Genomic DNA, 22277 nt, shown 5'->3' on the forward strand with positions numbered 1-22277 from the left:
TTTAAAGATTTCTGCAACATGCGTGGTCTTGAGATCAATACCTCTAAAACTGAGTTTTAAATGATCCAACCCATAAATCTTATAAGGGCAGACCTTTCCTGGGTGGTACCTTGCTGGAGAGGGCAACCACCTTCGAATACGTGGGAATCACTCTTTCTGAAACCATGTCTTTGAAGCCCCAAGTGGCTAAATCCACTTTGAAACTTTCTCAAATAGCAGGGGTTATAAGTAAAGAGCAGCAATCCTCCCACAGTAAACCAGTGGTGGCACCTTTACAAATCCACAAAATGAAATTGGTGAGCGCCGCCCTTTAAGGAGCAGAGCTGTGGGGTGTAGATAGGATGGATGTTTTTTATAGGACAGAGAACAAATTTCTAAGGAACTTAGTTCAATTCCCCAAGAGTGCCCCTCTCTATCCTTTAAGGCTAGACTGAGGAAGAAATTGATTGTCAATAACGCAAAGTTGTGCCCTGTGCTATTTTGGCGGAGAATATGATGAATCCTGAGTTAAGCTCATATGCCAAGGCTCTGGAGAAGTTATTTCCTTAGATAAACAGCACAAACTAGGGTGGCTAAATAACTTAAAGCACTTGTTAGCTGATATAGGGTTTGGGGATCTGTGGGAATATTGGGACCCTGCATTATTCCCCTCTAAAAACCAAATAAAATTGTAGAACTGGTGTTGGGTTTCCCATCAAGCCGTTGTTAAGCCTAGTGAGGGTCAGTTATGCACTGAATCTATAGACTTCAAGTCCAGCACCCTCCTAGAACCCTTTCTACATATTATCAAAACCCCGTTAGATAGGAAGCTGTATATGCAGTTCAGGTTTGGAACGCTCCCATTTAATGTTCACGCTGGTTCATGGCGCAACACTAGAGCAGCCACATAGTCCTGCCCTCTCTGTACTGCATCTCCTGAATCCATAGCGCACGTTTTCTTTGCCTGCCCCGCCTACTCTCGCCCCAGATCTAAGTGGCTTACACCCCAATGCAAACAGCTGGGGATTAGAGTCCACACCGAAGCCTTGGCATACTAAGGACGGATTCTAGACAAGTTATGGCTTGCTCAGTCGCAAGGTTTTTGGGCCACACTTGAGGCTTAAGGTGGAAACCACTGAAGGTGGAGATTGATAATTTAACATCCTATTGTATAAACTCTTTGTATGAAATAGCCGCACAGTACCCATCACTGGTAACCCTCGATGCTGGTGCCCTCAAGTCCTGAGGCTTAATGAGCAGCACGGCTCACATGATTTTTAACAGCGCGGAACCCGTGGTCTAAGGAGAATTTGCTAGAGGGATTCTAATTCGTGAATAATGATCAAGGTTTAATTGGCACCATGCATAGGTCATGTTTTCATCTTTCTATCTTTTATATCATTTTAAACTGTACGAACCCAACTGGATAAATGTATTTATTAAAACTGCAATTGCACTTTATGTCCATCCAATCATGGGAATTGGATTGTTTGAGTGAACGTGTACATAGTACTTTTATGGTCTGTGACCGAATAAAGTTGATGGTGATGAGGAGTAATGAAATTGATAACACAGAAGGGAGGTTGTCTTTACTGCAGGGGGAGGGGTAGGAGGAAGTAGCAACTTCTTAGCCCCATAAAGCCCCTGGTCTATTGTTTGCCTCCAAAGGACATTTTCTCCCAGGTTCTTCTGCCTCTATTATGGGGGCTCGCTCTTTGGACTTGTGTTCCAGAGCGTCTGAGAGCCCACATATCCGGAAGGAGCCCACACATCCGGAAGGAGCCCACACATCCGGAAGGAGCCCACACATCCGGATGGAGGCCACACATCTCAAGGGTTCTTCTAGGCCAATTGGGAACAAAAGGACTGCGTGCCACGTCCAGTCGACTCTGTGTCTGAAGGTGTATATAGCTATTACGGGGGTGGCCCCCACTATAGTATCAGTGGAGTACCATGTGGATAAGGGGTGTCAGGAGTCTGGGGGCCCAAGCAATGATGCTGAAGTGGTTCTGGCCAAGATGAAGGGTCTCTCATGGGCAGAATTGTTCCCAATATGTAAGCGCTTGGACAGAATAGACCAAGCTATAATGGATTTTAAAGAGTGGTGGGATGCATCAGAACAGGTCAGTCATCGCCCAGCTATGGCAGAGACAGTTGCCACTGGGAATCGAGGTGTGTTGCCTCCTAACCTACTGAGCCCATCACCTAACCCAATGCCTATCCCACCTTTTGAGTCATTTTTGGGTTTTTCTTACAAAGATTTGAGTACAGGGTCAACCATCGCCAATTTATTTATTTATTTGAAGAGTTTTATAAAACGCTGGCTAGACCCGGAGGTATCAGAGCGCTTTACATGAATGTGGCGTAAGAAAAATAGTTTTACATAAATTACATCAGTTACTAGAGCATAGCATAACACAGAAACAAGTACCGTAGAGCATAGAAGGTAGTCGGGGAGGGGGGTAGAGTCAAGGGGCTGGAAAACAGATCAGCCTGGCAGACCGGCAATGGAAGATAGTACATCAGGGGGCCCACAAAAGTCAGAGTTAACTAGCCCACAAATCTGTTGGGGTCACATAATCATAACATCCAGTGCCGGACTCACTCACTGTGTCGGATCACCTTGGATATGGAGTGGGACCGAAGGAGGAGGCGAAAGGGTGCCTAGCAGTGACCATTCATGATGAGAGGGGTGTTGGCAGCCCAACGGGGGTCTACTTGAAGCAATTGACATGCTGGCAACACAAGACATAGACCAGCGGCATGCAGTGATCAAAGAATCGGTCGAAGCCGTCAAGATGGAGGACCCATGCCACAGTCCCCAACAACCTCAGCACAAAATGGCGGGACCGCCGATCCACAAAAACCCAATCTAAAATCCGTAAGGAAACCAACCCCATGGAGCGGGGGAAGCAGCCACAGGATCGGAAGGGAGGAAGGCTGGAAATCGCTGATCTCTCTCGGGTTGTCACGCAAAACACTCGGGCCACAGGGGCAGCAGTGGCCCGACCCAACATGCTATAATTGTCAGGGGAAATAAGTATGGGAGCACAGGCAGCAGCCCCAGAAGAGGGAGGCAGCCACGGGGTCAGGAGGGCACGCTCCCTCGGATTCGCAAGGGAAAACAAGCTTGGGGCACAGGGCAGCAGCGTTGCGGCATTCTCATTGCTGCTTTGTCGGGGGAACAAGACTTGTGCGTCCCAGCAGCAGTCCTGGAAGGCTTAATGGGATGCCGAGCATCCGTGGTCGAGCATGGAAGGTAGGTGACGGCCAGAGGGGTGATCCCCAGCTCATCTCCTCTCAGCTACGAAGGCAGCTCATCCGAAGCATCAGCCATGTTGAATTGGCTCCACTAGCGTCCATCAGGAAACTCGGAGGGTGATGTAGCCGGACATTAAAATTCACTTGCAGGTGGGAGGAAATGCCGGAATGCAGTCAATATATACCCGGAGGTGTAGGTGGTAGAAGGGGGGGAAAATTCCCGGGAAAAATGCCAAAGGCAGTCCCCATTAGGAGAGCTCCTGGCCGGAGCTCCTCACCTGGCGGCCATCTTGGATACTGTTCAATCTTATGTTGCTGGTATCGCTAATGCCCAAAATAAGGGGCTCTTTTCCAGTGTCAAACAATGGAGAGGCCCGGGAATAAGCAATAAAGAAGGGGGATTTGAAGTATAAAAGCAGCCAATATTAGGCTGCCACACGCCTCTCACCCTTATGTAATTATCTTGGCGGGGGTTCCCCCCTTGAAGAAAGATCAAAAGGAGACATACTTAGAGTTACTTATTAATACTGTGAACTGGTAGGGTCGTTACAGAAATGTTTCAGCTTCACTGGCTACTCATATCGTGTTGACAAGGTGGGTGGAATAGATAGGGGCAGGTCTGGTGGACACGTCTGGGGATTGCTTTATTGTCAACTTTAGCACTCCACATTTGGCAAAAAGTTGACCTTTTTGGCATTTAAGCATGCAGCTGGAATTTAGTAATATTGCTTTACTGCCCTTGGGATACTTTTATAAACCAGTACTCGGATGTGCCAGGATTCTCACCCAGATGCAGGCCCAGTTGAATGGAGGTTTGGTTCTGGCACTAGTTAACACGAATTTTGACAGAATTACTCATTATGGAATCTCTCCCAATAACCGGTTTGAGGCTTTATCAGGTATAGATTGACATAACAGGCGGAGGGTTAGTCCCTTTAAGGGGATTGTAGGTGACAGAGATAGGATGGTAGAAGGGACAAGAGAAGAGGCTTCCAATGGGGCTTCAGGCCCCATGGGGAGTTCCCGTAACACCCAAGACCATTTTGGGGGCACTTAGTTGGAATGTAGCAGGGATTAGATCACTTATGGTTAATGATCAGGGTGTTGATCTATGTATGTCATGTGGAATGGAATGGAATGGAATAGGTTTTTATATAGCGCGACAGCTACCCACAGGCGTCCTAGCGCTTTAGCAGAATACAGGTGGGTGAAGCGGGTCGAGGTGAATGGAATGGAATAAGTTTTTATATAGCGCAATAGCTACCCGCAGGCGTCTTAGCGCTTTAGCAGAAGACAGGTGGGTGAAGCGGGTCGAGGTGAATGGAATGGAATAGGTTTTTATATAGCGCGATAGCTACCCGCAGGCGTCCTAGCGCTTTAGCAGAATACAGGTGGGTTAAGCGGGTCGAGGTGAATGGAATGGAATAGGTTTTTATATAGCGCGATAGCTACCCGCAGGCGTCCTAGCGCTTTAGAAGAATACAGGTGGGTGAAGCGGGTCGAGGTGAATAGAATGGAATAGGTTTTTATATAGCGTGGGGTAGTGTGGGGTAGTCTGTCTCCAGGAGACTTGGGATACCGAGGGATCCCTTTTATAGATGGGTATACAGTATTCCAGATTCAAGGAATGGTTGGGGGTACTTTTTTCCTTCACACATAGGGTTAGAGTTCAGGTGATTACTATTTACAATTCTCCCTCATTCGAAGTACAGCTGGAAGAAAAGTTAAGACATTTTTGAGATGAGACCCTTTTAGCCTGGACATTTTCCCCTTTTATTATAGTGGCAGGTGACGTTAATATACATCCTTGTGCTTCATGTAGTTCCAAGCGGAGAGCAGATACTCAATCCATGGTGTCTAAACATGTTCACTTTTCCCATACAAAGAGATATTTTAAATGATATGCTATCCAAATTCGATCTTAATAATCTCTTGACTAAAGACGACTGTGTCTCCTCTGACTTAGTACTTACATTTAAGGGTAGAAGTAACAACTTTTGATTTTAGTTTTGTGTCTTCTTGAATTGGCCTCTCCCTCATTAAGTTCAGTGTCGTATGGAACATTATTAGTGATCATAAACCTCTTATAGCCACTTTCGACTGGTAGGATTATTTTTGTTTTTTTTAACTCTTTTTATTATAAAAACAAATACAATACAACAAATAAAATAACTCTCAGGTGAATGCAGTCAATTACATCACTTTAGTTCATATGGCACGGTACAGGATCAAACAAACAAGAATTAACACTTGTATCAAGGGGATTCCTGCGCTGCCAAATCTGGGCCCTGCCTAGGTGGTTCGCAGAGGCCTCCACGATGTTCATTCCAGGCTCCCCATATCTTCCCCCACTTCCGCGGACAGTCCCAGGCAACATACACCGCCCGTTCTCTAAACATACACCAATCAAAGTCTTCCGCCCATTTATTGACTTGGGGCGACTGGCGAGCACCCCACAATTGTGCAATATTACGTTTGGCCACCATACATGCTAACGTCACCCACTGCTTCTGATAATCATTCAAATCAGTCGGCTCCCACACGTTCAACAGGCATCTCCGGGCCTCCATGCGCACCTCCAGCCCAACACCTCTCTCAATTCCTCATGGATCTTTATCCAATAGTCTTGTATTATTGCACAATGCCAAAGGATATGCATCAGGGTGCCCTCCTCCCCACACTCTCTTCTACACTCTGCACTCGTCGCTCGGCCCATTCGCACCAGACGTGGCCCGGTTATGTAGGTTCTGTGGAGTATTTTCAGCTGCACCAAACGGAGCCTCATCTGGATAGCGACGACCTTGGGGAGGACACTGCCTCCATCCAGTCCTCGTCATCCAGTTCTAAGCCATCTGTGCTCCACTGAGCCCTGATCCTCACCAACGGATCCTCTATGTTATTGATCAATTTGCGATAAATCAGAGAGATGGTCTTATTTGGAATATGTCCGTCCAAGACTCGGTCCTCAAGAGGGGAAGCCTCCGGGAGTTCCAAGCCCTTAGGGACATGAGTAACCAGAGCATGCCTCACTTGCAAATATCGGAAATATTCATTTTGGTGTAAACTATATTGTTTTGCCAGTGAGTCAAACGTGAGCACCGATTCTTTCCCCCATACATCCTTGACCTGGGTAATTCCAATGAGGTCCCACTTCTCAAACCCTTTAGTCTTCCACAAACTACCCAGCTTCTCCGAATTAAACAAGGGAGTAGCCAGCGTGAGCCTACCCTCCCAACCCAGACCTTTGGTGGCTGCATGCCATACCTGTACCGAGTGTGCCGTCGGGCCCGTCAATGGGAACCTTCCCCTTCTAGAATATAGCGCTCTGTCTATCATACCACCCGGGGCCTGACTCCGATCCATGGCGTAACCCGGATCTCTGGGGATTCCGTAGACAATGTGGTTCAATGCGGCCAAGTGTGAGGCTCAATAATACTTCCGCAAATAAGGAAGTCCTATCCCACCATCGTACCAGGAGAGAGTCAACTTATTGAAGGAGATGCGAGCCCCCCGACCCACAAAAGCTGCCTTTGAAGGGCCTCTATCTCCTTAAAGTAAGCTGCAGGTACGGGGTCCATTGAGTTTTGTAAAACATATAGAAATCACGGCAGTGCAATCATTTTGAAGAGGGTGGCTCTGCCGATCAGAGACAGCGGCAGGGCCTTCCAGCGCTCCACATCCCCTCGGCACCGGGCCAAGGAAGATGCCAAAGTGTTATCATATTGCTGCTTTGGATCAAGGGAAATAAAGATACCCAGATATTTAAATCCGACATTCTCTGTGCATATGGGGCAGGACAGCGGGATTTCCGGGGCATCCCCAGCAAGGACAAAGATCATCGACTTGCTCCAGTTTATGGCTAACCCTGAATATCTCCCAAAGGTAGCAAGCACATCAAGAAAATAATGGAAGGAGGCCTTAGGCTTCGTGAGATAGAGCAGAACATCGTCAGCATACAACGAGATCTTATCTTGCCATTCTGGTGTCCAGCGCAATCCGCGTATTTTTATGTCTCATCTCACCCAAGCCGCCAATGGCTCCATCGCTAACGCGATGTGGAGAAGTGTGGCTCACTGGTTAGAGCAGGCAGACCCTGAAGCAGAGGTCAGACCCGGGACCAGGGTTCAATTCCCGACGCGGCAGGGTCTTGAGCTCAAATGTCCATGGACTCGATAATTCTCGCTTCGGTGCCTGACCTAATCATGGGTTCACACTCTGCAACTCTGGGCATTAAGCTTGCTTAATCTCCACAACGGCCCCCGCGGCGGGATGCCTGGCTTTCACCTTGGGGATGCCCTGTAGGGGCTATCTCACAGGGAAAAGCTAGGACGGGTTCCCAAGGCAAGCGCTTAGAGACCCCTGGGTGATAAGCGCTACATAAATCCAACATACAATACAATACAATACAATACAACGCAAAGAGTAGCGGAGACAATGAGCATCCCTATCCAGACCCCCCAGGATATAGCGGCATGGATTGGCAAATTTAGCGGCACAAAAATGAAAATTTAGCGGCACAAAAATGGAAATTTAGCGGCATTTAGCGGCATTTTATTTTGGCTTTTTTGCAACACCAAACACAGATATCTTACTTTTTGAGTTATTTGACAACATGGAGCTATGTACATTTTGTTTATTTACAATTCACCCCAATTGTTTTAGTTAAAAGGCATGTTAATCTTGGCCATGTACGTTCAGTTTGGCGGATTTCGCGATTTTTTTGCAAATCGCGATAAGCTGGAGGGTCTGATTTTCTTAGGTGGATGGGTCATTATGCTCTCAGCATCTTTTAAACCTCGGAGAATTGCCTTGTGCAACGAATATCATTGATCCTTATTTCACAAAGGTACCCTATTTATTTGAACCCAAACTGGTGTTGTGTCTGGAAAAAGTCATCTTTGACGTACTTTTATCCCTAAGTTGTCAGAGTATGTATGTATGTATAGGCATTTATATAGCGCACTACTTACCCGTAGGGTCCCAAGGCGCTTCGACCGCTGCGAAACCCTTCCTGGCTTCCCTGAGAGATGGTCCCTTAATGGGTATCTCCAGGGTGAGACCAGGCATCCCCGGCGGTCTGGTGGGGCCGTTAGTGAAGATGAGGCAAGCTAGTGCCCAGAGTTGCCGAGTGTGATCGCTGATCAGAGTGGGCACCGAGGCGAGAGAATTATCGAGTCCGCTGACCCTGGTCCAGAAACCTGCCGCGCCGGGAATCGAACCCTGGTCCCGGGCCGTCCTCTGCTCTCGGGTCTGCCGCCTCTAACCAGTGAGCCACACTACTTCAGTAGTGAGTTCAGAGTAGTGAGTGCAGAGTAGTGAGTGCAGAGTGCAGAGTAGTGAGTGCAGAGTAGTGAGTGCAGAGTGAGTGCAGGTGCAGAGCAGTGAGTGCAGGTGCAGAGTGGTGTGTGCTGTTGAGTGCAGAGTGCTGTGTATTGGCAATGTAAATGACAATGCCATTTATTTATGATTTAAAGAAAAAAAAAGAAATGTCATGAGCAAAGCCAATAGCTCTACCTTTAATGATGCCGAGACCATTGCATTGTAAAGGCTTGTCCTAAAGTGTATGGCCGCTGAACACAGAAGGTGAGCATCACAGAGCTACATGCTGTAAATAATACACCCCATAGATGTCGGAATGACTGAAAAGACATTGAATAAACACGATTACTATTAACAGACAGCCCCCTAGCCATGGATTTCGGTTTCTCTTCGCATTGGAATTCGCTTCTGCTCGAGCACATTGAAAATTAAAACTTAAGGATACCTCATACCAATTGTCTGGTATATGGCCTTTCAAACTCTACATATTTTACGGTCTAGTCTCAATATAGACACCAATCCATTCTTAAATGCGACAGAAAATAAATTGATAATTTGCACAGTTTTACCGCTAATGTGCAAAATGTGCACATGGCATTTCACAAGGACGACAAGTCAGAACACGGTCAAACTAACGCTCGTGCGCTTGCAAATTACTTATTAAACATGCAAGACGGACTTATTTAATACTATTTTTCCACGTAAAATGTTACAGTATACAAGTTGTGCTCTTACCAAATGTGCTGTGGTCTTCCTCTTATAAAAAATCCCAAATCCCGAAAGCAGAGACCCCAGAAATGGACGCGGAGCGCGCGGCCGAGCATCGCCCGGTTGGAAATTGAATTTGTCAATCTTTCATGATTAGATTGTCAGCCCCCGGGTACGCTCCAGGCCCCTCCCAGACATCTGCGGCCCCCGTGACCCGGCACACGCCGGCCCCACAACAGAGGCCGCTCCAAGGCCACACACTGCCGAGCACGGACATATGCTGCTAGGGTCTGGGGTCCGAGACATATTTCAATAACTGGGACAGTGGCACAATGATGCTTATGCCGAGTGGACCTCCGGGGGGAGCTTGAGAGCTGGCCCGGCCCATTCGTGGTCTCGGCACAAAGGGAGGCAAGTTCTGGGACGGGAAGAAGCTTTTACCCGAGACCAAACCCGGCGCTCGCAATGCATTTCTGAGTTTAAAAGTCACAATTTCGGGGCAGGGGTGAAAGTGCAAGGGAGGAAGGCTGAAATAATGGCGCCCGTAAGCCCAATATGCGCCCCTGTGTCGTGATAAAAAGGAAACACTGATTGATGTCCCTCGGACATGGTCAAGTATACATGTTTGAGTGACGAATTTGGTTACATTTAAGCAGAGGTCTATTTAAAAAGAACATAGCAACCTTGAACGCGCCAAAAGCACGTCTCGATGCTTGCTTTATAAATGTAAGAATTAGTGCGAGCATCGGGGCCTCTAGAAACATGACTTTGATTTGTGAAAGCGCCCTGTCACCAGAAGATTTCCTCAGCTGTTTTATTTATTTATTTATTAGCACTTCACGGCGGAAACGGCGGAAACTGCAAATTTCGCGGGCTTTTGCCCAAATATCGCGGCATTTCAACAGATCGGCCGATTTCGCGATTTTTTTGCAAATCGCGAAATCGCGATAAGCTGGAGGGTCTGCCTATCTGGTGCCTCTCCCGAGGGAAAGATCACCCGATTTGCAGTTGTTGACAACTACTCTCACAAGGGATTAGTGTATAACAAGCGTACCCAACTGATAAATTCGCCTCCAAAACCCATCTTCGCCAATACCGCAAATAAATATGGCCATTCCACTCTATCAAAGGCCATTGTGGCGTCTAGCGATACCAACACTGCCTGCTCCTGCAGCCTAGCGGACATTCCGAGAACACCATGGAGCCTACGCAGATTCAATGCTGTGCTGCGGCGCAGCATGAACCCGGATTGATCCCGATGTATCAAGGTTGTTATCACTTTCACTAATCTGGTAGCCAGGAGTTTAGCCAATATTTTAGGCTCCATGTTAAGAAGCGATATGGGCGTATAGGAGGAGCATAGCGTCCTAGGTTTGCCAGGTTTATGTATAACAACTATATTGGCCACGCGCTGGTCATACAGGAACTCTCCTCTTTCTCTGCTTTCCATAAACATGGCACGGATATAGGGCGCTAGTTTATTGGCATTCAATTTATACAACTCGATATGTATTCCATTTGGGCCAGTGGCCTTACCAGAATTGACCTGCTGTGTCGCCTGGGCGATCTCGTCATCTGTCATGGCAGAGTCAAGATAACTCCTATCATCTTCTGAAAGACGTGGCATGATAATATCTTTGATCATTTCACTGTTCTCCTCTTCCGTAAAGTCATTCCCAGCCTCATAGACTCCTCGATAGTACTCAGCAAACTCATCCGCTACAGCCTGCGGGTCCTTGATCACACCCCGCTCCTGCCCATCAAATTCAGGGACCAACCGGGACGCTCGCTCACCCCTCTCTAACCATGCAATCAATTTACCGGCCTTGTCCCCGTGCTCATATATACGGCTCTGAGTTGCGTTGTGTTGTGCCACCGCACACTCTCTGGCTAAGTTCCTATACTCCTCCTCTCGGAGCCTCAACAGATGGAGGTCTGCCATCGTATGAGACCCAGCCACTCGCTTTTCCAGACGCGAGACCTCCGCCTCCTTGCAGGTCACTGCCGCCAGCCACTCTTTCTTTTTCCTCGAGACTATGGACAACACCTCGCCCCTCGCAACAGTTTTATACGCCTCCCAGAGTGACCCGGCGGAATGTACTGACCCCTCATTCTCCAGAAAATACCTATCCGCCATCTTAAGGACTTCCTTCTTAATCGTGGGGTCCTTCAACCGCCAGGCCTCTATGGGAGCCACTCTGCCGACTGCCGGCAATTCAAGAGCAAGACTAAGCCACAACGGGGAGTGGTCCGATATACCTCTCCCCAGATATTTGACCTCCTGAATCGAGGGCGCCATAGCCGCCGGGAGTAGTACATAATCAATTCGCGACAGTGATCCATGCGCGGCCGAAACATGGGTGTATTGTGTGGACGTCGGATTACGCACACGCCAGCTATCAACCAACCCCAACACCCCCAAAAATTCAGACAGCCATCTCTGTGACTGCGTAAGCACCCGGGGCGGGCAACGGTCTATCTCACCATCTAACACTGAGTTAAAATCTCCACCCATTACCAGACCTCTTAGGAAGCGCAAGGAAAATGGTACTCAGGTCCCGAAACGTCTCAGTCTGAAGGCCCGGCGGCACATAAATAGACAGGAGAGTGATCGTCTGGCTCCCCAACTGGCCAGTGACACCGGCGTATCTACCCCTCTGATCAATCCAGGTCATTTGCACGGAAAATAGGAAGGAATTCTTAACTAGGATCCCCACTCCCCTGGAACCGGATGTGAAGCCCGCATGCACCACCATTTTATATCCCCCCTTGTGGAGGGCCATGCATTTATTGCCAACTAGGTGTGTTTCCTGGAGTAACACAACATCAGGGGAGTGTCGCTTGAAAAGTTGACAAATCATCCCCCTCTTGATCTTGTCTCCCAAGCCATTTACGTTCCAACTCAGCACTCTCATCCCCGACCCTCGATTTTCTACGTGCCGCAGAACCCATGTGCAGAAATGATCAATACTGTAACGTCACCTGAGATAAATAAACAATAACCAACAAAAACAAATACACTCACAAACAAATCAAACCTCAATCCCCCCTTCCCTCCCCCACCCTGCACCCCTGCACGTGGCTATCGCCAAACCCCAACTCACAGTGTGCCTGTCGCCCCTTCATCTAACTAAAACTATCTAATTGTAGATCTGAGGAGGAGTTTGGCTCTTCGCTGCCCCACACACCCCTAGGATGCTTGATTCAGCCTTGACAATAATTCCTACCATATTCTGACTGGAGCAACTAACAATCGACCCCCCACCCGGAACGTCCCATCGCACTAACGTCAATCGCTCGCATGATTACTGTTCTTGTGAACCCCCGTCTTCTTCACCGCTCTGTCTCAAAGGGCCTCCCCGCGACAGCAAGTTCTCCACCCAATCTGATGCGATTTCAGGATTATCAAAAAAATAGACTTTCTCCTCCATCTCAACACGCAGCTTAGCTGGGTACATCATGGCATACTTGTAACCTTTATCCCGGAGCCTCCTCTTGACTCCTATAAAGCTCTGTCTCTGACGCTGAACCGCCTGAATGAAGTCTGGTAAAAAATTGAGGGTGGAGTTCTCATATTGTAGGGGTCCCCCGGTTCTGGAGGCCTGCAGGATAGCGTCTCTGTCTCGAAAGTTGAGGACTCTGGCGATCATCGGTCTAGGTGGGGCCCCCGGGCGCGGTCTACCACACGGGACCCTGTGCGCTCGTTCCACCGTAAAGAGGTTACTCAATCCCTTTGGCTTCAGATGGTTAAGTATCAAGTCCTCCACAAGCAGATCAGAGGCTTGGCTCTCGGCCCTCTCCGGGACCCGAATGATGCGCACGTTATTCCGCCGGGCCCATCCTTCGTACTCATCCAGCTTGCGACTTGCTATTTCACTGGCGGTTTTGAGGTTACGGTCCTCATGCTGTAGTTCGACCACATCGTCAGTCAGGCTCGCAGTTTTGATGTCAGGTGATTTTACCTTCTCACTGGTTTTAGTAAGATCGGCCCGAATCAAGTTCACCTGGATTGAGACTGTGTCAATCTTGTGTTCCAACGACTCAATCTTGGTCCCAAGGGAGGACTGAACCCCCGCTATGGCGGCCATCACGTCCATCAAAGTAGGTTCCACTGCCGGGCCCGAGGCCTCTCCACCGCCGTCATGTGTCTTCCCAGTCCCCACCGGAGAACCAGTGGCTGTGTGTAGCGGTTCAGTTTATTCAAATGCACAAGTCGGGATCCCCTGGTGACCTAGGACTACTGCTTATCAGTCTCCGGTTTGGTCGCCATATCTCTTTCGGGTTTCGACGGATCACCCAACCACAGGGAGAGCAATCCTCAGTGCCTACTAGGTGGGTTTCAGCACTTGCACGGTCTCTTTCAGCCCTTCTCGGCAGTTTAGCTAAGCGGTGGGAATACTCAATCCCAGAGTCAACAAGGGAATATCCGGGGTCCACACAACGATCAACCGATCTTCAAAGTCGTGGGGCCTCAGGATCAGTGCGGCCTACAATGCCACCAAACGTGCGAACGTGAGACACGTCCGATTCTGAAGAGCATTGTTGGTTAGCCCGGATGGGGCACGAGACCAGACCGGCGACTTCCGGTGACTGACCCCGTTGTTGTGACTCATGCACACCTCCATCTAAATGTAACTCAACCGCACATTCACCCACCCACATAGCCACACGACCACAAACTTGTGAACCCAAAAACTTTCCTTAAAAATACTTTTAGTTATTACCGTTTTATGTTTGCTTTGCGCATTGCAAGTGGGCGGGTGGGCAGGGTAGCTCTGCTCTTTGAGGTGGACAGGGGAGGAGTAGTTTGCCCACTCCTAAGTGCACAAGACTGTTTGGTCGGCCCTCTTGGGTCGCCCAATCCAGTTATGCGCACTCTGCCCTTCTCCATGCAGGCTGCATTGCAGCCTCTTGGAGGACATGCCCAACCCCCTGGCTGGGCACAATCCCAACCAATCACAATGCTGCATTACAGCGTTGTGATTGGCTTAGGGGAGGGAGCCTGGCTGCCTGCTTCCTGTTCCTGTTGGAGGCAGGGGTGCAGGAGAGCAGGAGCAGAGAAGACGCGGGACTCGGTGGAAAGGTAGGCTTCATTTTATTTATTTATTTTTATTTTCCGGCGACACCGCTTGCGGATCCCCCTCACGACCCCTCACTACCACCCCGCCACACACGAGCCATGTCGGCTGCTACTGCACAAATACCACACACAGCCACCTCTCATCTCAGAACTGCCTCCCTCCCTTCCATCATGGACAGCACTCGACTGCCTTTTGGATAGGATCACACAAACGCCACACACTTACAAACACAGTCACCTCCCATCTCGGAACCACCTCCCTGCCTTTGATTAAGTGCGGTGCTCCACTGCCTTTTGGGAAGGGTTTTGAAAACACAGTATGCTTACATGCAAGAATACCCACCACAGAAGGAGAGGCCAAGAGCTCACTGGGCATTAACGAGGTTATGTTGATGTACAGAGGAGTTAAAGATTACATGGGGGTGAAGCCAGAACACATCTGTTTGTCCGTTCCTCCTTCCGTCAGGCACCTTGCCTACCTACGTGAGTCTGTGTGTGATTTGTGACTGCCCATGTGTGTTGTGAATCTGCGTGTTTCTTGACAGTGTTGTCTATGTGAGCCTCACTGTCTCTCTGTGCATCAGTGACGGCATGTCTGGTGGTGGTGGTTCATGCGCATTCATGTCTTTAGGTCATGTGCGCATTGACATGATGTATTTCAGCGCCTTGAGGCCCTGTTTTGTGCTGTTTTCTTCACTTTTATACATTATAAACTCGGTCCAAGGGCCTCGGAGTGCTTTACATGAGCACCACACAGGCCCGGTTCTAGCGGTTGGGCCAGGCCCACCCAAACATGAACCTTGGCCCTCGCAGCTGAGACAGCTTCCTGGGCACACAGACAGCCACACCCGAGCACTTCACAGGTCTTTAAAAGACCATTTGCATGTTAATGAGGCCTTGTTGTTTTTCACCCCTTCTTCTTAGAGCCCCTGCAGCTTTACTCTGCATATTGCTGGAAGAATCACTCACTCCCCCCCCCCCCCCCCCCCAAATGTTTTCTTAGAAGAAATTTGGCTCTAGTTGCGCCTCTGTCGCAGAGATCTTCTGCTGTTTAAAATGTGGGTGGCAGTTATTTACCCGCATTCGGTGAGGGGATTTTCCTCAAGGTGGGAAGTGGCATATTTTCAGAATATACTTAAGATCTTCTCGGGGATTTTCTTTTAATTAAGAACCGTGGTTTGTTCTCACTCTGCTGTAGCAAATGCTCAGCTCTTAATGACGTTCAAACAGACTTGCTTTATTTAATTACAGCCATTCACTGGGTGAAAAGTGGAATAGTCTGTGATCTGCGTGTGGAAACCAAAACTGAGTGTGTTCTCCTTGTGTAAAGTAACTGGACTGGTGCTCAGGCAAAGCACTCCAATAATATGGCTACATTAAATGTGAAATGTGGCAGACAGCGCCTTATGAATCAGATCATACAAGATTCCAGGCACCTGTTCTTTAGATAGAGTTTGCACCAGCAGCGCTTTGTGTCTATGCCACAATTGAGACTGAGGGCACTGCACGTTTCTCATAGTGCCTGCAGTCAGTCAAAACCATGTTCAGAATACATGGCCATCCATTCTTGGCCTCTCGGCAGAGAGCACAAAGTGGTCACATACTCCTGTTGTAATTGTGATTCTGTTGAAATAGGTGTGATGAATCCCTTTTGATGGGGCTACACAGTCTTCAAAATAATAAGGTTAAAGTAGAGTAAAACAAAATGTAGTGCTCGCTTGCTACTTAAGTCATCCCTAACTTTACACCCTCACCACTTTCAAATGTCACTAGCTGCCACTGGCAGCGACATTAAGAAGGCCAACAGAAAATGGGCACTGAAATTTAAAACCTTCCTCTGAACTTTATTTTTCTTCTTCTAGGAGTTGCGTGATTGGGCCTGGGCTCTTTCTCACAGCCCCCCCCCAATCATGCACTTCCTTTTAGTAAGATGGGCTGGGCCCCCGCCCAGTCGCGCAGGTAGAATAGGGGCATGGCGAAATGGACAAATCCTTTCTTTGACAGAAATGCAAGAAAACAGTAAAAAAAATCTAGATGACTCTGGTGATTAATGATCCTGCTGGAGAGCAATTCTTTGTTGGTAGTTTTGAAACGCAGGTAAACTGTAGTTTATGTAGACAGCTCAGTGGGTTACTGCCTTGTTTACAGAGATCCTTTTGTTACTTGCAGTTCAGAAGTTACAATCCTAACAGGACAGTGATCTATGAACTATCATCAAAGAGCCACATACAAACCTGAAAGAAATAATTAGAACTATTTACTGTAGTTAATATTTCTCCAGCCTTTCATTATTCTAATGTTGCTATAAAAAGTTTGCTAGGGCAGACATACATTTTAATCAGTAAAGCCCACACCACCACTGGGGTTTGCTTTAAATCCTGTGTTTGTGCTTCTCCAGACCAAACTCTCTTAAAACATACTGCCCAGCAGTATGGATGACATGTGATTCCTACACCTTGTAATCCTCATTGGCTTATGTGACATTCCCTATATGCTGATATACATACTTGTATGATTGATTGTCTCTGCATAATGTGTGCATGATGTAAGTACTGTGACACCTTACACTATGAGTAGCGCTATGCAACGAATGAAGTGCATGTGAGAGAGGGGCTACGTAGATATGAGGGGCACTGATGGAGGGTGGTAGTGAGGGAGTCTGAAGAGGAGGTCATGAGAGGTAGAGGCTAAGGAGAGATGAGGGGCACTGGTGGAGCATGGCAGTGAGGGCATCCGAGGAGGGGGTCATGGGGTGTAGGGGGGATACAGAGAGATGAGGGACACTGGTGGAGGGTGGTAGTGAGGGAGTCTGAGGAGGAGGTCATGAGGGGGAGAGGCTACGTAGAGATGTGGGGCACTGTTGGAGGGTAGCAGTGAGGACATCCAAGGAGGAAGGCATGAAGGGAGGGTCTATGGAGAGTTGAAGGGCACTGTTGGAGGGTGGTAGTAAAGGGATCCGAGGAGAAAGAGGTCATTGGTGGGGTACCAATAAAGACTTTTGCACCAGCGCTAAAGCCGGCCCTGTCATGGCCTTTCTGTATTTGTGTATTTAATTAGAAGTCGGGTCATTAGGGCCTCTGTGGAATATATTTTAAAGTGTGTGTTCATATTTTTTCACCCGTCATATGCAATGGTTTAAGTTTGAGGGTAATTTTCCTAATGTTTTTTACCGGGAATAATAAAAATGGAGTCGGATGGTGGCTGATATGGGGCTGGGGCCCAAGGTCAGCTATGGGCTAAGGTGCATGGGAGATGGATGGTAGAAAATGGATAATCAGGCCAGGAAGGGAGTGTGCTGTAGAGTCCGGGGTCTCTGCAGGTAGTAATGAAGAGAGATTCTCTCTGAAGACTGGCAATGAGGGAGGCTGAGTAGTGTTACTTGCCTCATACTCCCACCTCAGAAACCTCCTCTTCCCATCAAAGGGACCTTACATGGGATACATTTCAAAAAGAAAAATGAAACGTTTGTTTCATTTTCTAAGAGCAGGCAGAGGTCCGTGGGATCCCTGCCTGCTCTTACCAAATTTTTTTGCATCCATTCACAAAGAGGAAGGGATCCCCTGGTGACTCCATCCTCTTTCCAAGTGGCTTACCACCTACTTGAAGTACTGATACATACAAATGTGTCTCGCTATTAGGAAGGGATGCCCTTGGAATGCCCCTTCCTAATACAGTCTTGCACAATAGCGTTTGCACATACCAATACCCTTTTTTGCAGTCGCAAATGGGCCCATTGCCCATTTGCGACTGCAAAAAAGGTAAACAACCTTTACAACGCAACTTTTACAACGCAGTGCCTTTACGACGCAACTTTTACAACGCAAACCATTACAACGCATTGCACTGGGGGGCGCTCTAGGATAGGGAATAGGTTTAAATTACTATCCAACACCTTCCCTACTATCCACGGGGACTGGAGTTGGAATAGTAAATTAAACTATTCACTATCCAGCGCCCCAAAGCACTATGCGTTGTAAAGGCATGCGATGTAAAAACCGCGTTGTAAAGGCATGTGTGGTAAAAGTATGCGTTGTAACGTCATACATACGCAAAAAAAGGTTGTACATCTGGCTCTTCGTAAACTAAAACGCAGGTCTGTTGTTATGTGTGCCTTACTTGTGGCTTAGATTCTTAGTGCAGATGAAACACTACTATAGTAGACTAAATCCCACAGAAAATGTGTTTTGAAATAAACTCCGTGTTGGGTGATAGGGCCCGGGTGGTGTTGGCGCTCACTCTTAGGGGTATCATCCTAATTCTCAAATTGTTGCTATGGTTCTCAAGGGAGGAGGAAATCACCCACACCCCCGATATGTGACCCCTAGGGATCTACCTTACACATTAAAACAAGCCCGAGCACTCAGACATCAAATGATGTATGAGTGCCCGGGCTTGTTCTCACAGAAAATGTGTTTTGTACAGTGCACATCTAGAACACATGCATTTGAAAGTGCCCTCTTACGTGATGATGAATAAAAGAGGCTCAGGGAAATAAAGGTTTGGCTAAGATCACACAATTTGGTCAAGCATGGAAGCCAGGATTGATCCCAGGATTTCTAGTTTCACATTGTGTAATTCAGCAACTAGATGGGTGTCTCATTCTCCTGTATTGCATTACAGATTGATGCTTTATCTTTCATAATTTGATTATCTTAGCACATAAAAAAGGAGCTCACTGAAACCTATGTATGCATTAGTTTATAAGGGAGTTTTCAAAGAATAATAGAAGGTTACTCTATGACTGGACTGCTAGTTTTGAAATGGTCGGTGTGAAAACTGCTGGCAGTTTTCATAAAATACTCATTTCTCTTTTTTCAAATGTGTTACTGTTTTTCAAGAATTTATATCTTTGAAAGTTCATCACAGAAGAATGACAAGAAAGTAAAATGATCAAGTTAAATGTGTGCAGAGAAATAAGCGTTGGACAAATTGCAACAAGTAAAAAGCCATCTTTTCTAATACAATGATGTCAAGGCTTTCGTGTGGTAATAGGGACTGCCTCAATCTTGAACTATTATAATATGCTTGGTATTCAAGTACTTGTGTTGAATCCTGGCTTGATGGAATACGAGGGTTTGCAGTTAGGGCCAGACTTTGCTCTTACTTTCAAATAACTCTCCACATGCTCTGTATACACACAGAATCAATCCATAGTATCATGACGACTGTTTGCAAGTAGATATGATGTAAACTAGGGCTTGTAGGCTACCTTCAGAAGCAAAAAATTGGGCCCGCAGTGCAGGGGCGGCTCCTACACTAGGGCGGAGGAGCGTTGCCCCACTACTTTCTCGCAGTGCGAGAAGCACAAACATAAAATGGTAATAACTTTCAGTTATTACCATGTTATGTTTGGTAGCGGGTGGACGGGGCTGTTCTGCGAGCAGGACAAGAGATGAGTAGTGTGCCCACTCCTGAGTGCGTAAAGACTATTTGGTTGGCGCTCTGGGGCAGCCCAAACCAGTCATGCACACTCTGTCCTTCTCCATGCTGAATAGTTAAAATTAATATTATTAAATTAAACCCCAGCGCGACCCCCCCAACCCCTCACCCATCATGCCGGCCGTGACTACTGCAGTGGCCCCCCCAAAAGCACCCTTGGCCTACCCAAGTAGAAATTCCTGGAGCTGGGCCTGGTACCACATCACAGAGAGACTTGTCAGATGCTGAGCCAACATCGGACCGAAGCAGGTTCATCGGTTCCAGAGTCGGTTTCTGTCTCTATAGTGGTTTGTGTGTGCATGGATGTCTGCAGGTGTTTTGCTAAAGATGTATTTGGATGTCTGTATGTGGGTTGCTATCTTCATATATGTGCACATGTCTGTGATCTATACCAGTTGACTTTTCCGATGCTTGTTAGAAGAGGTCCATAGGTCACTCTAATGGCTGCCAGGTCCAGGTGTCTCCTGTCAGCCTGCTTCCCTTCAGATTGTAACTACCATTTGTTTTCACATTTCAAGCGCTGCTGCGCAGCCAGGCTGCACTTGGCGCTATACCATGTTTCACGAGAGAGAGGAGAGTGGCCTGGGAGGGCGAACAGTGCTCAGAATTGGCTATATTCACTTTTGAGATTACACAGGAAAGAGGACGCATGAGATTCTTAAAAATAAGCAAAACATGTAACACGTGGTAGCAAAACTCACCTCCTGCTGGACAAGCACCTCTCTGGCTCTCAGATCAACAGCCACAGCGAAGAACCCTCTCACAAGAGAGGCCGGGCAGGAGCTTTGGTATAAAAAGGCAGTTAGTGACAGAGGGCCAAAGTCTGAAGCCAGACCTTGGACGTGATGTTCACATGTGGAAATGTAAACAGTGCAATTCAGAGAAATCGGAGCTAAGTCCACAGGAGAGCATGGCCAGGCTCGCCGAAAGGTCATTACAGCTTTTCTATCCTGTGACTGTACCCTTGGTGTATTCAAGGGCTCCTCCAGCACTGCACAAAGGATGAGGCACATTTATGTGTATCTCCACTTTGCCTTCTTTCTGCCACCCTGCTGATAAGAGAATGGGCACTGCCTCATTGGAGTTGTGATACCCGCACGAACACCCACCACCTACTTACTTTAAGAGGGTTCTGGCTGTCAAAACCAGTCGCAATCGCAGTTTCAAATCCTGGGGTAAAAAGAGAATTACTGTGGGAATCGGACCCTGAAATATTGATTTCTCCTGTAATTCCCCATTTCGTTGTGGAGTCCAAGGTTCCAACTAATAAAGGACCAGATTTTTCTTTCACCCCCGAATTTTCAGTTGCCCCCAGTACTGGTCACACCAGGAATGTAAAAATACCAGCCTATTTTCCTGGCCACTTGTGAGAAGGGTCTATATGGTCAGAATGAAGGACCTGGCTGTAGTTGTCCTGCTGAGACACCATGACCCTTGGTGAGAAGGAGGCCTTGTCTATCAGAGACAGAAATATGTTCATCCTGAGCCCACCCCGGCAGAATCGCAGATGGAGAGTTTGTAGGAGGAAGTGATGCTTTCCCAGATGGTGGTGGAGTTGCTGTGGCAACTGCATTTGTCAACTCAAAGAATTCATAGTAGGGTACCCTGTCGGAGTCCTGGTAGGGAGTGGGTGCTATAGCAAAGGAAGAGTATGAAGAATGTGCTTGGCAGAATGGGGCCCACAAAGCAAACGCGGATGGAAACGACTGCCTTCATCAGGTGCGGTTGGACCTGCCTCACCAGGTGCCTGTTCAGAGAAATCGGCAATCTTGCAGGCAATTGAAGCTTTGGGGGCTTACCTGGAGGCTATGCTGGATGGTAGATGTCATGACAGAAGACATCAACCTCCGGTGGATGACCAGCATAAGCTCGCAGAAAGGGTCGCACTATCTGAAAAGCAGATCACTGAGAATTGTGCAGAGAACACTGAGAGGCGAACCTGGCACAGCAACATAAGGATAGTGGGACTTCAAGGGTAGTGAAGGCACCAACATTGAGAATTACTTGGAGGCCTGGTTCAGAGACCTACTGCCCCTTCAGGACCTCACTCCATTCTTCTCAATTGAAAGGGCCCATAAAGTGCATGCAAAATGCCCTCTGTTGGGGGCACCCCCTTGTCCAGTAGCGGTAACAATTCAAAGAAGATGCCAATCTGACCTTGACACAGCGGCTGCCTTCTGGTACCCCTCTGGGCTCTCCTCTTGCTCATCAGAAGATTCAGACGCTGGCACCTCTGCCTCAACCCCCCTACAGGACCTTGAATTGCTCCCCAGGGTGACTCCGCAACACCAGATCAGTTACTGTAAGGTCCACCTTTCGAACAAACTATCACCCTCCTGGCCCATTGGTCCAGAATTGGATTCTTCGGGGGACCCTTCCTCCATCCTGGTTGGCGGTGGGCTCTGGGGGACCTTGCCTTGGGCCTGGGACCCTTTTTCTCATTGATTCAATGACAGGACATCCTCCTGGAGTGGCTGAGCACAGGTCGCCT

General features: G+C 47.9%; 1 protein-coding gene across 6 annotated transcripts in view; it reads right to left on the reverse strand.

Annotated features, from left to right (window-relative positions):
• The window catches only part of LOC147710254 (butyrophilin subfamily 2 member A1-like), a 162590-nt gene extending 141998 nt beyond the window's left edge, over positions 1-20592 (reverse strand). For all 6 annotated transcript variants that reach the window (XM_086920945.1, XM_086920943.1, XM_086920944.1 and 3 more), the window contains exon 1: positions 20488-20592. The gene's annotated coding sequence lies outside the window, so the exon portion shown is untranslated. The remainder of the gene's footprint in view (positions 1-20487) is intronic.
• Positions 20593-22277: the final 1685 nt, after the last annotated feature.

This window comes from Lissotriton vulgaris, chromosome 5 (assembly GCF_964263255.1).
Source record: "Lissotriton vulgaris chromosome 5, aLisVul1.2, whole genome shotgun sequence".
Lineage (NCBI taxonomy): Eukaryota > Metazoa > Chordata > Amphibia > Caudata > Salamandridae > Lissotriton > Lissotriton vulgaris.